The 14,695-nt window shown below is 41.1% G+C and overlaps 1 long non-coding RNA gene across 1 annotated transcript in view; it reads left to right on the top strand.

The window, feature by feature from the left end:
* The window catches only part of LOC109966236 (uncharacterized), a 17,622-nt gene extending 3,407 nt beyond the window's left edge, over nucleotides 1-14,215 (top strand). The window contains exons 2-3 of the long non-coding RNA XR_002275739.1: nucleotides 6,667-6,804; nucleotides 13,218-14,215. This is a non-coding gene — a long non-coding RNA (uncharacterized LOC109966236). The remainder of the gene's footprint in view (nucleotides 1-6,666; nucleotides 6,805-13,217) is intronic.
* Nucleotides 14,216-14,695: the final 480 nt, after the last annotated feature.

Below are 14,695 nucleotides of genomic sequence, written 5' to 3'. Positions count from 1 at the left end.
GCCGGTTATCATGGAATGGCAGATGTGTGGGAAAGGGTGAGGGGGAAGCAAAGAATGGCTAGAACAGGCTGTAACCAGAACATTTGATGAGGCTTGAACAAAAGTGAAGGGAAAACTAGAAGCTGTAAATGTAGGTTTGTCTGAAATCAAAATCCATTCATGTCTGCAGAATAACTGAAAACACAGGCTGATGACTGGCAACTAGAAAAGGGGGTGTGTGCCATTATCAGTGACTTCTGTTTATTTACAGAAAAATCAGACAACCAAAAGTGAAGCAACACATGAAAGTGACTGAAGTCATTAAAAAAACAGCCTTTTGGATTTTTATTTGGCATTCACTATTACCATTACATCCAGCTGTTACTGTATATTTTATGTTAACATTAAACTGCTCAAAAAATTAAGGGAACACACATCAGATCTTGATGAATGAATTATTCAGGTTGAAACCCTTTACTAATGTGCACTGTATAATTTGTTTAAAATAAAATGACGTAACAACAGTCAATGGAAACCTCAATCATCAACCCATGGAGGGCTGGATTCAAAATCACAGTGAATATCGAAGTGAAAAACTGAAATCACAGGCTCATCCAAGTTGCATGAATTTCATCACTCATGATGTGACACAGAAGTGTGAACAGCCCCCGCGTACCTGTATGCACTCCCTACAATGTCTGTGCATGCTCCTAATGGATCGGTGGATGGTGTCCTGGGGGATCTCCTCTCAGACCTGGATCAGGGCATCACTGAGCTCCTGGACAATCTCTGTTGGTACATGGTGCCATTAGATGCACCATTACACAATGTCTCATAGGTGCTCAATTGTATTTAGGTCAGGGGAACGTGAGGGCCAGTGGTATCAATGCCTTCACCATCCAGGAGCTGCTGCCTTCACACTCTGGCCACATGAGGCTGAGCATTGACCTGCACCAGGTAGAACCCAGGGCCCACTGCACCAGCGTAAGGTCTGACAACACTTACAACACTTTGAGGATTTCATCCTGGTACCTCACAGCAGTCAGGGTATCATTGGCTATAACATGGAGGTTTGTGTTTTTTAGGTCAGGGGAACGTGAGGGCCAGTGGTATCAATGCCTTCACCATCCAGGAGCTGCTGCCTTCACACTCTGGCCACATGAGGCTGAGCATTGACCTGCACCAGGTAGAACCCAGGGCCCACTGCACCAGCGTAAGGTCTGACAACACTTACAACACTTTGAGGATTTCATCCTGGTACCTCACAGCAGTCAGGGTATCATTGGCTATAACATGGAGGTTTGTGTGGCCCTCCAAGGATATGCCTCCCCAGACCATCATGGGCCACCATCAAACCAATCATGTTCAATATTACAGGCAGCACAATGTTCACGAAGGCATTTCCAGACTCTTTCACACCTGTCACATGTGCTCAGTGTGAACTTGCTTTCATCTGTGAATAGAACGGGGCACCAATGGAGGACTTGCTAATTCTGGTGTTCTCTGGTGAATGCCCATCGAGCTGCACGGCGCTGGGCTGTAATAGAGGATGCCAGAACTTCATGGAGTCTGTTTCTGACAGTCTGGTCAGAAATTTGCAAACCAGTAGCCTGCTGGAGGTCATCTTGTAGGGCTCTTGCAGTGCTCCTCCTGTCCCTCCTTGCACAAAGGAGCAGATACTGGTCCTGTTCCTGGGTTGTTGCCTGTCTCCTGGTATCTCCTCCATGTTCTTGAGACTGTGCTGGGAGGCACAGCAAACATTCTTGTGACTACATGTATGGATGTGCCATCTTGGAGTAACTGGACGACCTGTGCAACCTGATTGGGCTGCAGGTACTACCTCATTCTACCAGTAGTGACAAGGACACTAGTAAAACACAAAAGCTGAGAAGTCAGGAAGGAAGTTTTTCCTCATCTGAGAGCAACAGGTGCGTTATAGGTGCGCTAGCTTTGATATTTGTAAGCTCCTACAATCAGGCAGTTTTTTTTAATTTCCTGTTTACACCAAAACCTACACAGTCAGCATCATAATGCGAAGTCAAATTCCAGTGAGAGCTTCAATTCCATTACTAAGGGTTTACTACACAGATGATACTCTGTTCAGACAGCCTGTTAAATCCTACTGGCACTGAGTCCTGAAATGAAACTCGATGTGCACCTGACTGTGTTCAGATGCCAGGATAGGTAACAACATTAAAAGGATTTAGTTCTACAGTGTAGTACCTTTTGCAGTGTTAGAAATTCATTCCAAACTGACAAGTCAAACATGTTTGACTTTCAGTGTAATTCGAATTTATAATGGATTTCTTGTGCATCCGCATATGTCACTGAGAGGTATGCAGAAGCAAAAATCCAGACAGTGTCAGCTGCCTATACTCAGTTTACATAACTGAGATATTTAGTAAGAGCAGTATTGTGATACTGCGATTACTACATTCTGACCATTATATGAACTTAAAGCTATTCAGTTTCTTTTCAACCACTAGAGGCTCTAGTTAGACTCATAACAAAGTGACACCATAAACTGCCGCTCTTTTCCCCTTGTATGACGTCCTGTTTACTGGTCATGCCTGGTTATGACAGCCGGTTATCATGGAATGGCAGATGTGTGGGAAAGGGTGAGGGGGAAGCAAAGAATGGCTAGAACAGGCTGTAACCAGAACATTTGATGAGGCTTGAACAAAAGTGAAGGGAAAACTAGAAGCTGTAAATGTAGGTTTGTCTGAAATCAAAATCCATTCATGTCTGCAGAATAACTGAAAACACAGGCTGATGACTGGCAACTAGAAAAGGGGGTGTGTGCCATTATCAGTGACTTCTGTTTATTTACAGAAAAATCAGACAACCAAAAGTGAAGCAACACATGAAAGTGACTGAAGTCATTAAAAAAACAGCCTTTTGGATTTTTATTTGGCATTCACTATTACCATTACATCCAGCTGTTACTGTATATTTTATGTTAACATTAAACTGCTCAAAAAATTAAGGGAACACACATCAGATCTTGATGAATGAATTATTCAGGTTGAAACCCTTTACTAATGTGCACTGTATAATTTGTTTAAAATAAAATGACGTAACAACAGTCAATGGAAACCTCAATCATCAACCCATGGAGGGCTGGATTCAAAATCACAGTGAATATCGAAGTGAAAAACTGAAATCACAGGCTCATCCAAGTTGCATGAATTTCATCACTCATGATGTGACACAGAAGTGTGAACAGCCCCCGCGTACCTGTATGCACTCCCTACAATGTCTGTGCATGCTCCTAATGGATCGGTGGATGGTGTCCTGGGGGATCTCCTCTCAGACCTGGATCAGGGCATCACTGAGCTCCTGGACAATCTCTGTTGGTACATGGTGCCATTAGATGCACCATTACACAATGTCTCATAGGTGCTCAATTGTATTTAGGTCAGGGGAACGTGAGGGCCAGTGGTATCAATGCCTTCACCATCCAGGAGCTGCTGCCTTCACACTCTGGCCACATGAGGCTGAGCATTGACCTGCACCAGGTAGAACCCAGGGCCCACTGCACCAGCGTAAGGTCTGACAACACTTACAACACTTTGAGGATTTCATCCTGGTACCTCACAGCAGTCAGGGTATCATTGGCTATAACATGGAGGTTTGTGTTTCCCTCCAAGGATATGCCTCCCCAGACCATCATGGGCCACCATCAAACCAATCATGTTCAATATTACAGGCAGCACAATGTTCACGAAGGCATTTCCAGACTCTTTCACACCTGTCACATGTGCTCAGTGTGAACTTGCTTTCATCTGTGAATAGAACGGGGCACCAATGGAGGACCTGCCGATTCTGGTGTTCTCTGGCAAATGCCAATAGAGCCAGTGCTGGGCTTTGAGCGAAGGTCATACTAGAGGGTGTTTATGCTACCCTCATGGAGTCCTTTTCTGACAGTTTGGTCACAAACATGCACACTGGTAGCTGCTGGAGGTCATTTTGTGGGGCTCTTGCAGTGCTCCTCCTGTTCCTCCTTGCACAAAGGAGCAGATACTAGTCCTGCTGCCAGGCTGTTGCCCTTCTATAGCACTGTCCATCTCTTCTGGTGCAACAACTGGTCTCCTGGTATCTCCTCCATGCTCATGAGATTATGCTGGGAGACAGCAAACCTTCTTGTACCTGTATGTTTGGATGTGCCATCTTGGAGTAACTGGGCTACCTGTGCAACCTGATTGGGCTGCAGGTGCTGCCTCATGCTACCAGTAGTGACAAGAATACTAGCAAAACACAAGGAAGGATAAGGAGAGAGCATTTGTTTGTGGCCACTACATGTAAAACCATTCTCTGTTTGGGGGTTGTTTTGGTTTGGCCTCTCCATTGCAGCTGTTGTCACTTTCATTTGCACCAAAGCAGGTGAAACTGATTCACAGTCACTTGTGCTTCCTAAATGGACAGATTGATATCCCTGAAGTTTAACTGACTCGGTGTCATACTGTGAAGTGTTGTTTTATTTTTTTGAGCGATTTATTATGAGGTGTTAACATTTTAATAATCTTTTATCATCAATAAAGGTGATTAAATTCACTTTGTAAACCACTGTGAACTTGCTTTGGCAGTCGGCCCTACTGCATTTAATTATGCTCATGTCAGTATAGCAGCCAACAGGGCTGTAGCTACCATCAGAGCCACTGAGGTTATGTACTCTATGTTTTCTCTGTGAATTTGTGGTTCTATAAAACTGGGGGGAGTTATTGCTCTGCAATCAGAAATATACACATGGCAAATATTTTATTTGTATTTCCAGTATTTTAGCTTCGTCTTGTTTTAGTGCAATAAAAATAAGAAAATGGAGAGCAAGGGAGTGTTAAATCATCTAGACAGCTACACGGTGCTGAGGCAACATCTAATCAACCAGAATAATTTAAATCACCTGTGTGGGTATAGGCATATTGGGCCTTTAGGATTTAGTGTTTCTTCCCTAAAATTTTATTCTTGGAAGTGTACAGATGACTTTGAAACAGCAAATAACATTTCCAGAACAGTTAGAAATGAATAAAATGAAAAATATAAGTGAACACATTTTTGAAAATTTCCCTTTGGTGCCGTTGTGGGCTACATTAAGAGATTCGAACTCATGAACTCAGTATTTTTCTTCTGGCAATAGTCCTTAATTCAAACAAACAGTTGAACTGCTCATTACAGGAAAATCCCAGCTGTTAATGATAACATTAAAGACGGCTTCATGCCATTTGAGTGTCCCGTAAATCACCACTAGGTCTGCATGCATAGCATATAAGGCCCTTGACCTGGGGCGCCTAATGTAGTCATTTTCCTTATTACCTACACCTGTGCTTTTCCTGCTATGCCAGACCAAAATGTCCACCATGAAAAAATGTATTTGCATGTCAGTTTGAGACAGACAGAAAGAGTGAAGCTGAGAAAGCATACTGTAAAGAGGAAGGAGAGGAAGGCTATGTCTTAAGTAGGGTGATATTTTTTAGGACACACCTGAGTGCACACATAACAGACACACATTCAAGAGACAGTCAAACCAAATATACACATGGCTTCAACTTGCCAATAATGTTTACTCACCTCCTTCTTCAATCTGCCAGTTCGTCTGGTTCTAAAGTATTTCCCCTCCTCCCTCTGATCTCCCTGACCCCTCTGTCTCTGGTAGCTGTCCTTTCAGCACCATTACCACTGCAGCAAAGCCCTGCTCTGCCCTGCTTTTAACACAGTTTTCTTTTTACCCACTCCACCTACATTTTAGCTTCAAAATACAAGCCAGTCTGAGTAATCTCTGCAAACAGCAAACAAAGAACTGGGAACTGCTTCTAATATGAAGCAGATCTGCACTCTTCCAAAAATGTTTTCTGGTCTAAGTGAATTTGATTGTTGGACTGTTCTTTGCTTTCAGGCGGCTTTTACTAATGCATTTCCCTGAAAGATCATCAGCTGCTTTCTTGTACTTGGGTCAGTAGTTTCAGCCCAACATCTTTTAGTAAACACAGAGTAATGATCGAAAGACTTACAGTATGAGTGAAACTAAAGAGCATTTAATGAAGGCTCTCAGTCTGCAAAGCCATTAGAAAGCAAGCATCCATCCACTTGCCTTTCATTTTATGTAACCGCCTTTTAGTAGGTATTTATTCTTAGTGTGCACTTAAAGCACACTTAAACGTCCATTAAGACTTCATGAACACTAATATGCTGAGGTCTGCCATTAAAATTTTAATGCCACTGATATAACTGTTTCAGTGCTATACAAATACTTAGCACAGCACACTGCCCTTCAAGATTCATGTTCAGCATCTGAAAAATTCAAAGTCATCTGTAGTGCAGCTTCAGTAGCCTCCAGGGGTAGTTTGAATCCTATGTTTGTTCGACTTCATATAACATACTGTTCACAATAAGATAAAATGTCAAATTGCTTTATAAATGGGGTCACTAGGATGAGGCTTTTAAACACTGATTATTCAGCAAATTAACAGATTAGCTTTTCACCTCGAATGGTGACTGATGGACTCTGTAAAACCTACTAAGCAGTGAACTAAATTTTTAGGATCTTTTAAGAATGGTACTCATCATGTTTCATCAACCACCAGTAAATCCTCTTACAGGTCCAGACAGTTCATTTGGCTAAACCTGTTCACTGTGGTGGCCATTTTGCTGACTGTCAATCTACTCCAAAGCCATTTGCTTTGTGTTTTTCAGGTCTGCTGAGCTTGTAGTGTGTCATGTTTCCTTATCGTAAAGGAAAAGGTTTGCTTAGTTCAGATGATGCTGTGACCTGTCATGCAGAATACAGGAGGAAGCCTCAACCTGATTTAAGAAACAAGACAGTTTATGAAGGTGAGTGGGTCAGCATTTTGTGTTAACTGAAGGTGTCTTTGGATTCACTGCTGCTTTAATGTGTGAGCCAGTAAGGGTGTGTAACACTTACAGCAAGCAGCCTCAGAGGTGATGGAATGAGACAGTTTTGTAGCAGAGCTTGAGTTGAGCCATGTGCTCGGCAGGGGAACCGGCCCTTTAATACCTATCAGCCAATCAGGCAGGGCATGCATGGGAGCAGGCCGTCCTTGGGAACGACCTTGCAGGGGGCTGAGGGAGGAAAGGGAACAGCACATTGAAGGGGCAGATAAAGGAGAGGAACAGAGGGGTTGAGGGAGGGTGGAGGAAGCACAGAGCAAGAGAAAATTCACACAACCATGATGTAAAAATTTATAAATCTCTTCCACAAAGCCAGACAAATACAATAAATAGTAAGATGTACAGAGATAGTTAAAGGCACTAAGAGGATTAAAAGTTCAGCTGCGTAGTTCTGCCTCAGTGCATTTCTCTCTTCCTTTCTCTCTCCCTCTGTGACAGACTTGCAAACGTCAGCATGTCCAAATTAAACTGACAGCATGCCATACTCTTACACTGCATGAGAAAGGATGTAAGGGAGAAATAAGAAGAGGGCTCTAACTTAGAGGTGGTAATAATTAGGCTACCAATTTTGCAGTTGAAGTTGGGGAAAGAAGACAAAAGTCAGATTTAGTGAGACTTGTAGACTACTGCAGAAATCGTTAAACTTAAATATGCTTAATAACTGTCTTAAAGACTGTTTCTCCAAAATGTTTTTCCAGTCCCCCTTCAAAAAATGTAGACAAAGCTTTTTTAAACTAAAGCAAGATAAAGACTGACTATCAATAACCTAACAATATGCTCATGGATTATAAACTTCCAGGCCTCCTCCATTAGTGATGTCAGGAGGAGTAATGGTGTAGCTCCGCCAAACGTGTCAGCTTGCATGTGACCCTGTTCTGTTCCAGATAATGGAGTGAGAATATATTTGTTTCTGTGGGTGTCAGCCTTTGTGTATGTAACAGAAAGATGGTGCCAAAATAAATAAGACAGTAATGTGTCTTGATATGTTCTTTGCCTGTGTGCGTCAGCATATCTGAGCAGGCACGTGTGTGTGTGACTGGGGCCTACTGCTGCTGTGCCCAATGAGTCAATGTGATGGACTGCTAGCCCAGCGCAATAGGCAACCTCAGCAGTGTTGTCATTATCGCTGTTACCTCAGACAAGGATCGCACCCTGTGCCACAGTCCCTCTCTCTACTGGACCACTCACAGACACAAACAACGCACATTTGCTTTCACTTCTAGTGGGGACTTTACACTGACTTACATTAATTTCTTGGAGACTTACCTTAACCATGTTACTTGTGTAACCCTAACTTTGACCTAATCTTAAACCAAGGCATCATTCTAAAATTGCACCATAATTGCACAATATTGTCTCTCTCTCTCTCTCTCTCTCACACACACACACACACACACACACACACACACACACATAGTGTATAACTAAAATGTAAAACAGCAGAAAAAAAAACATACCTCTGCTTTGGATGCTTTTTTTTTTGGTAGTTCATTTGTCTTTTGAGTGTGTGTCAGTTGTGTGTCTATGAGTGTGTGTCCATGTGTTTCTGTCTTCTGGCCCCTAGGCTTGCTCACTGCATGTGTATTCTGTGCCCTTATTCTCAGGTCTGTTCTGACAGAGAGGTTGCTGTGTGCTTGTTACTGTAAGACCCTTGCAGACATTAGTCCCTCCCCTGGAGTGTGTGAGTTTGTGTGAGTGACTGGGTAATTGGCTTCCTACTGCCCCCAGCTTTGTCCCCTCTGGGTGCAAGCTGATGGTCTGTGAGAGGCACGTTGCCTGTATAACAGGTACTGCATATATTGATCATGACTGAGACACTCATTCTACAGATGCATGAGGTGTAATTTTGAATATTAAAGGGACCGGCAGCTGTCAGGTTCACTGGTAATAAATGAACCTGGAGACTGGAGGAGGTTGCCCTGGAAACTACTAATTGTCCTACCTCACCTTTTCTTCCCCTATTCATCACATTACTCATCTGTCACACATGCTGGACACTCACATCCACACAAGATGTCCAGTATGGACATCTAGGCTAGATCCCTCTTAATCCCTCACTGATGCAGTTCCTCAAGGCTGGACTACTGCAGTGTACTATACCTTTGGACTCCTGCCAGAGTGTCCAATTTGCTGCTGGGATATTAATGAGAGTATGGTTTCCTCCCTAAATTACACTGGAGATCTTGTCTCCTTCAGGAGACATTTGTAATCCTTCCCCTGACCAGTCCATGTGTCACTTCTGCCTACCTGCCTCCTAGAAACTGTATATATTGACTATGAAATTGCAGTTGGAGAAATGATAATCTTAACTCAATGTTCACATACTAATTTTTTTCTCTGGAGCTTTCGGTAATACTTCATGGTGTTCATGAGCTGAAAGCCTGAAGAAAGCTCTGTTATCACATGACAACTGAGAACAACTGACAACATATGATAAGGGAGCAAATTCTATTTTCTGATGAAGACTAAGACATCTGAAAGATGTAAGAAAAATCTAATAATCTATATAATAAATCTATTTATGTACTTATTTTGTTAAACATTAGAAATATTATGCAACATGTCCAAGAACACATCCATGTATATAGTCCATATTAAGTACCTGGTGACGCTTCAGTCAACGCACAATGCAGCGCTAAACGTTAGCTGTGTCCACCTGTACCAGCTACTGATGTATTCGCAACATTATTCAGCCTGAGTACACTGGCAGTGGCAGAGGTCAATCAGTTCTACCTTACTCCTGGACCACTGATGTTAAAAGGTTAAACTCAGTTTGGTTGATGGCAGAACAGAGGAACAGATATGAATATACAGTAATTAAGAGAGACATGTTTAAGTCCTTGTGACACCTGATGACTGTGCTTGTAGATTTCATTGATAAATTCAAATCTTGGCAAGCTGTTTTCCTGAGGATTATGTGGAGTTGTAGGTGTGGCTGCAGGCTTGATCAAATTGAAATTAATATCTGAACACACTCTGGCAGGCTAATAGACACACAGATTATTAACTTGAGTATACAGTAGCTGTAAGCCATAATAAGTTATGATTCTTTAGATTGTCATGTTCGCTAGCACATGCTAACATGTTTGTGCTACTGATTCAAGGCTTGTTTACTCTGATCAGATCATTCATCACTCTGACAGCATCATTATTTACATATTTCCTTAGCAGCCATTTGAATGTATTGATGTGTCTCTGTCAGTGTGTTTGTGTTTGAGATAGCAAGGTTTCACATGTGCCCAGAAATGTGATTTCAGATTGAATTAAATGAGGGATGATGAAGGGGAGAGAGTTTGGACCAGCACCCAAGAGGCACTCGGTCTTTCAAATGTTGTCTCATCACTGGGGATTCAAACATCTGGCACTGTGATGCATGTGAGCCTTGACTGGCTGGTTTTACTCATTTACTCACTCAGTCACAAACACACGATCAGAGTAACTTAGAATGATTCTCTCACAGGGGTGGCTCTCAATAGTCATGGTTAACAAATGCTCAACTATTTTGAGTCATTTATTTGAATTAGCAGCTTTTTTGTAGAGGTGTAGTTACATATGGTCAAGTGGGTTTTCTTTTAATAATTTACTGTAGCTACAATCTGGTGACAAATTAAAGGATAAATAAATAAGCAAACCACTGGAATGCGCCTGTCATTTTAGAATGATTCTGATTTACACTAACATACACACAATAGAAAGAACAAAATTGGCTGGTGTCATGAATATGATGGTAATGTCTCCTGCACTTATTTTGTGCACAAGGTAAGAACATTTCTATGCGCATGTTAGTGAATAAGGTCCACTGCCTGTCTGCCGTTTGGTGTTTACAGTCTTATGCAAAAGTTTAGGCACCCCTTGATACATAACAGATTTTGGTGATTTTTTATTTGAACAGATGTTAACACAGTTTCTCTTGGAAATGGAAAAAATGCACAATATTTTCTGCAAACAGTGATGCATAGTTACTTCTTATGCCATAAATTGAACAAAAATAAAAAATAAAAACATTATTATGGCATGGTGCAAAAGTTTGGGCACCCTACACAATCAGTACTTAGTAACACCTCCTCTGGCAGATATCACAGCTTGCAAACGCTTTTCATAGCCAGCTAAAAGTCTTTCAATTCTTGTACTTGGGATCTTCTCCCATTCTTCCTTGCAAAAGGCTTCTAGTTCTGTAATATTCTTTGGTCGTCTTGCATGCACAGCTCTTTTAAGATCTACCCACAAATTTTCAATGATGTTTAAATCAGGGGACTGTGATGGCCATTCCAAAACCTTCAGCCTGCGTCTCTTGAGGTATTCCATAGTGGATTTCGAGGTATGTTTAGGATCATTGTCCTGTTGTAGAAGCCATCCTCTTTTCAGCTTCAGCTTTTTTACAGATGGTGTGATGTTTGCTTCCAGAATTTGCTGGTATTTAGTGGAATCCATTCTTCCCTCCACCCGTGCAATGTTTCCTGTGCCACTGGCTGCAACACAACCCCAGAGCATGATAGATCCACCCCCATGCTTAATAGTTGGCAAGGTGTTCTTTTCATGAAATGCTGCTCCTTTTTTTCTCCAAACATGCCTTTGCTGATTGTGTCCAAAGAGTTCTATTTTAACTTCATCAGTCCACAGCACTTGTTTCCAAAACGCATCGGGCTTCTGTAGATGTCCTGTTGCATACTTCAGACGTTGGATTTTATGATGGGGACGCAGATAAGGTTTTCTTCTGCTGACTCTTCCATGAAGGCCTTGTCTGTGCAAGCATCGCTGCACAGTGGAACGGTGCACCACCACTCCTGAGTCTGCTAAATCTTCCTGCAGGTTTTTTGCAGTCAAATGGGGGTTTTGATTTGTCTTTCTGACCAGCATACGAGCAGTTCTGTCCGAGAGTTTTCTTGGTCTTCCAGATCTCATCTTGACCTCCACAGTTCCCCTGATCTGCCATCTCTTAATTACATTTCTTACTGTGGAAACTGCAAGCTGACAACGCTTTGCTATCTTCTTGTAGCCTTCTCCTGCATTGTGGGCATCAATAACTTTCATTTTCAGGGTCTTACACAGCTGCTTAGAGGAACCCATGGTTGCTGGGTGTCCACAAGTGTGTGCACAAGGTTTGAAGAGTCAAAGTATTTGTACAGCTTTGAAATTGGCATTTACCAATGACAGCTGTTGCTGTGCATCAGATCTAACGAGCTGATTAAGGTCTGATACCTTGTGAGAGACTTTGAGACTCTGGAACTCTTAGGGTGCCCAAACTTTTGCACCATGCCATAATAATGTTTTTATTTTTTATTTTTGTTCAATTTATGGCATAAGAAGTAACTATGCATCACTGTTTGCTGAAAATATTGTGCATTTTTTCCATTTCCAAGAGAAACTGTGTTAACATCTGTTCAAATAAAAAATCACCAAAATCTGTTATTTATCAAGGGGTGCCTAAACTTTTGCATAAGACTGTATATATACATATACATATACATATACATATACATATACATATACACACACACACACGTCTATCTGTAGGTCTTAATGAGGATGAGTAGTAATAAGTTTGAGTTGCCAGGTTATGAAAAATCCCTCTCCAACATGACACACGCTTTGTCTGTTCCCAATAAGTTGAATGGCAAATTGTGCCTAAACGTTTGGCTGATAATATACGTAGCCTTTGTTTTAAGATGATCCTTTTGTCATTTTGGATTTTTGGGCAAAAAGATCCCTTAGCCAGAACCAAACTGATGTTGCAGTTATCTGGTATTTTCATTAACCAAAGATACAGTACCAGGGCAGTACCCTGGATTATTCATACTTTATAAACTCATTATCACTAAATAAAAAAAGATAACAGCCAAAAGGGGTTTATCACAACCTGGAAACTCATATGATAATAAACCTCCATGCTCAGGTTTTAGGCCAACACTATAAGCTATAATTGAGAGCTCAAGGAGTAAATGTCAAGTAAAGTCATGCTCAAACATGAGAATAGTATTTATTAATCGTTAACAAAGCCATTAGATACAATTTATAAAGTCTTTGAAAAAAGGTTGCCTCTCTACAGAGTTTTATTTCAGACCACCTTATGATATTTACACATGATTAATACTAAACTAGTGCTGTGTTCATGGCATCATCACTCATGTATGGCAGTTTTTATTGCATACGACAGATAATTATCCAAGTGCATTAAACCCTACAGGCTAGTTTTATGACCCTATCGTTTGCCATCTCATTCTGATGATTAAGGCTGATTTCTCCTCTGCCATAACATATTCATATGTCACACTTGACTATACTTTATGACACTAATGGTCATAAAACACCGTCTCCTCTCTGTCTCTCTTGACCAGGCGGACCACCTGCTTAACAAGGTAGCGAGAGCATTCATCTGCACCACAGGCCTGTTCGCTGCAATCGGATGAGAAAGAAGACACACTCCTGTTTGACTGGACAGGAGCTGAAACTTAGTTTAGCATAAGTGACTGGAGTATAAGAGGACACTAATGTAGCTGGGCTTGATGGCAGTGTGTTTTTGTAAACAAGCACAAAACAAAGAAAAAATGAGAGCGAAAAACTGTGATGTTACATGAATGTAGGTACAGGAAATACAAATCAACAGAGTGAGTTGAAGAATGCGTAATGTACATTCCTCCTGTCTCCGTTTCTGTCACACTATCCTCTCACACACATTGAAGGATGTTCTACACCAGTCAAGAGCGCATTGCTGACAATAACTCGGTGTACAGTTACAGTTGTGGATGAAACTAATTTATGGGTAAACCCTGAGGCACAGAGATTTGAGTTCAGCCAGGAAGGCGTTTAAAGGTCACGTTGGACATCCCATTGCTTTAAATAAGAACATGTGGTGACAGTTAAAGGGACAGGCACAAAAGAATGATGCAGTATGAGCTAATATCATCAAAAATTTAATCAGCATTTTAAACCAACTGGTGTCACGACTGCCCCTGGGAAACAGACTGCAAATGTCACACACACACACATATATAGCAGGGTCAGAACAATGGGCAATGTTTTTTTTTTTAATTTACAATGTTAGTAACATGTTTATCTCTCTTAAAGTATAAAGTTAGATGAGAAGATCAATACACACCCTCATACCTGTCACATGACTACAGACTGTAAATCATTCTTCTCTGTGTGTGCTACTGTTTCACAGACATTTAGCATTTGCCTTTGTCCTGTAATTACCACGAGATCACAGTAGCACTGTTCAGCCATAGTTACACAGCACTGAGTGAACTATGCTATCTCAATTTTAACTGCTATCTCAGTTCTCTTTGTTCTATTGATTCAGACATACTGTATGTAATAATATCTTATAAAATGTCTTAAGAGTGTTCACATCATAACTTATTCATCTCTGTGACTATTAGCATTGTGCTTTCCTGACAGCAACCATCTTATAGACACAATCATCTTTTCCTAGACACAAATGTTTAAATTTGGGTGGAAGTGGTTTGTAACAAAAATTGATAAGCTTCTCTTCAAACATAAATTAGATCATTATATAAAGCTGCGTTCACTATTTTCTGTCTGTACTTACACTGACAAAGTGCTTTAATACCGAGTACTCTTTGAGCTGGTTGGTTGTTTCAGTCATAGTATTTTAATAATTTTAATATTGAGTTTTGTAAAGACAATACCCAATATGTCCTGTAAAGTCATTATAACTGTATATCAATTAAGCTGCTCATGATGTCAAATATTCATTCATTTCAGTTTAACAACATAGCATGTGACTAACCACTTTCAATGACCCCATGACCCTAGTAGTTTTCAAAGTGAGGAAACAAGTAGCACAAATTTG

Source organism: Monopterus albus, unplaced genomic scaffold, assembly GCF_001952655.1.
Source record: "Monopterus albus unplaced genomic scaffold, M_albus_1.0 scaffold107.1, whole genome shotgun sequence".
In the NCBI taxonomy this organism is placed as follows: domain Eukaryota; kingdom Metazoa; phylum Chordata; class Actinopteri; order Synbranchiformes; family Synbranchidae; genus Monopterus; species Monopterus albus.
This window is presented reverse-complemented; position numbering and strand designations above follow the sequence as displayed.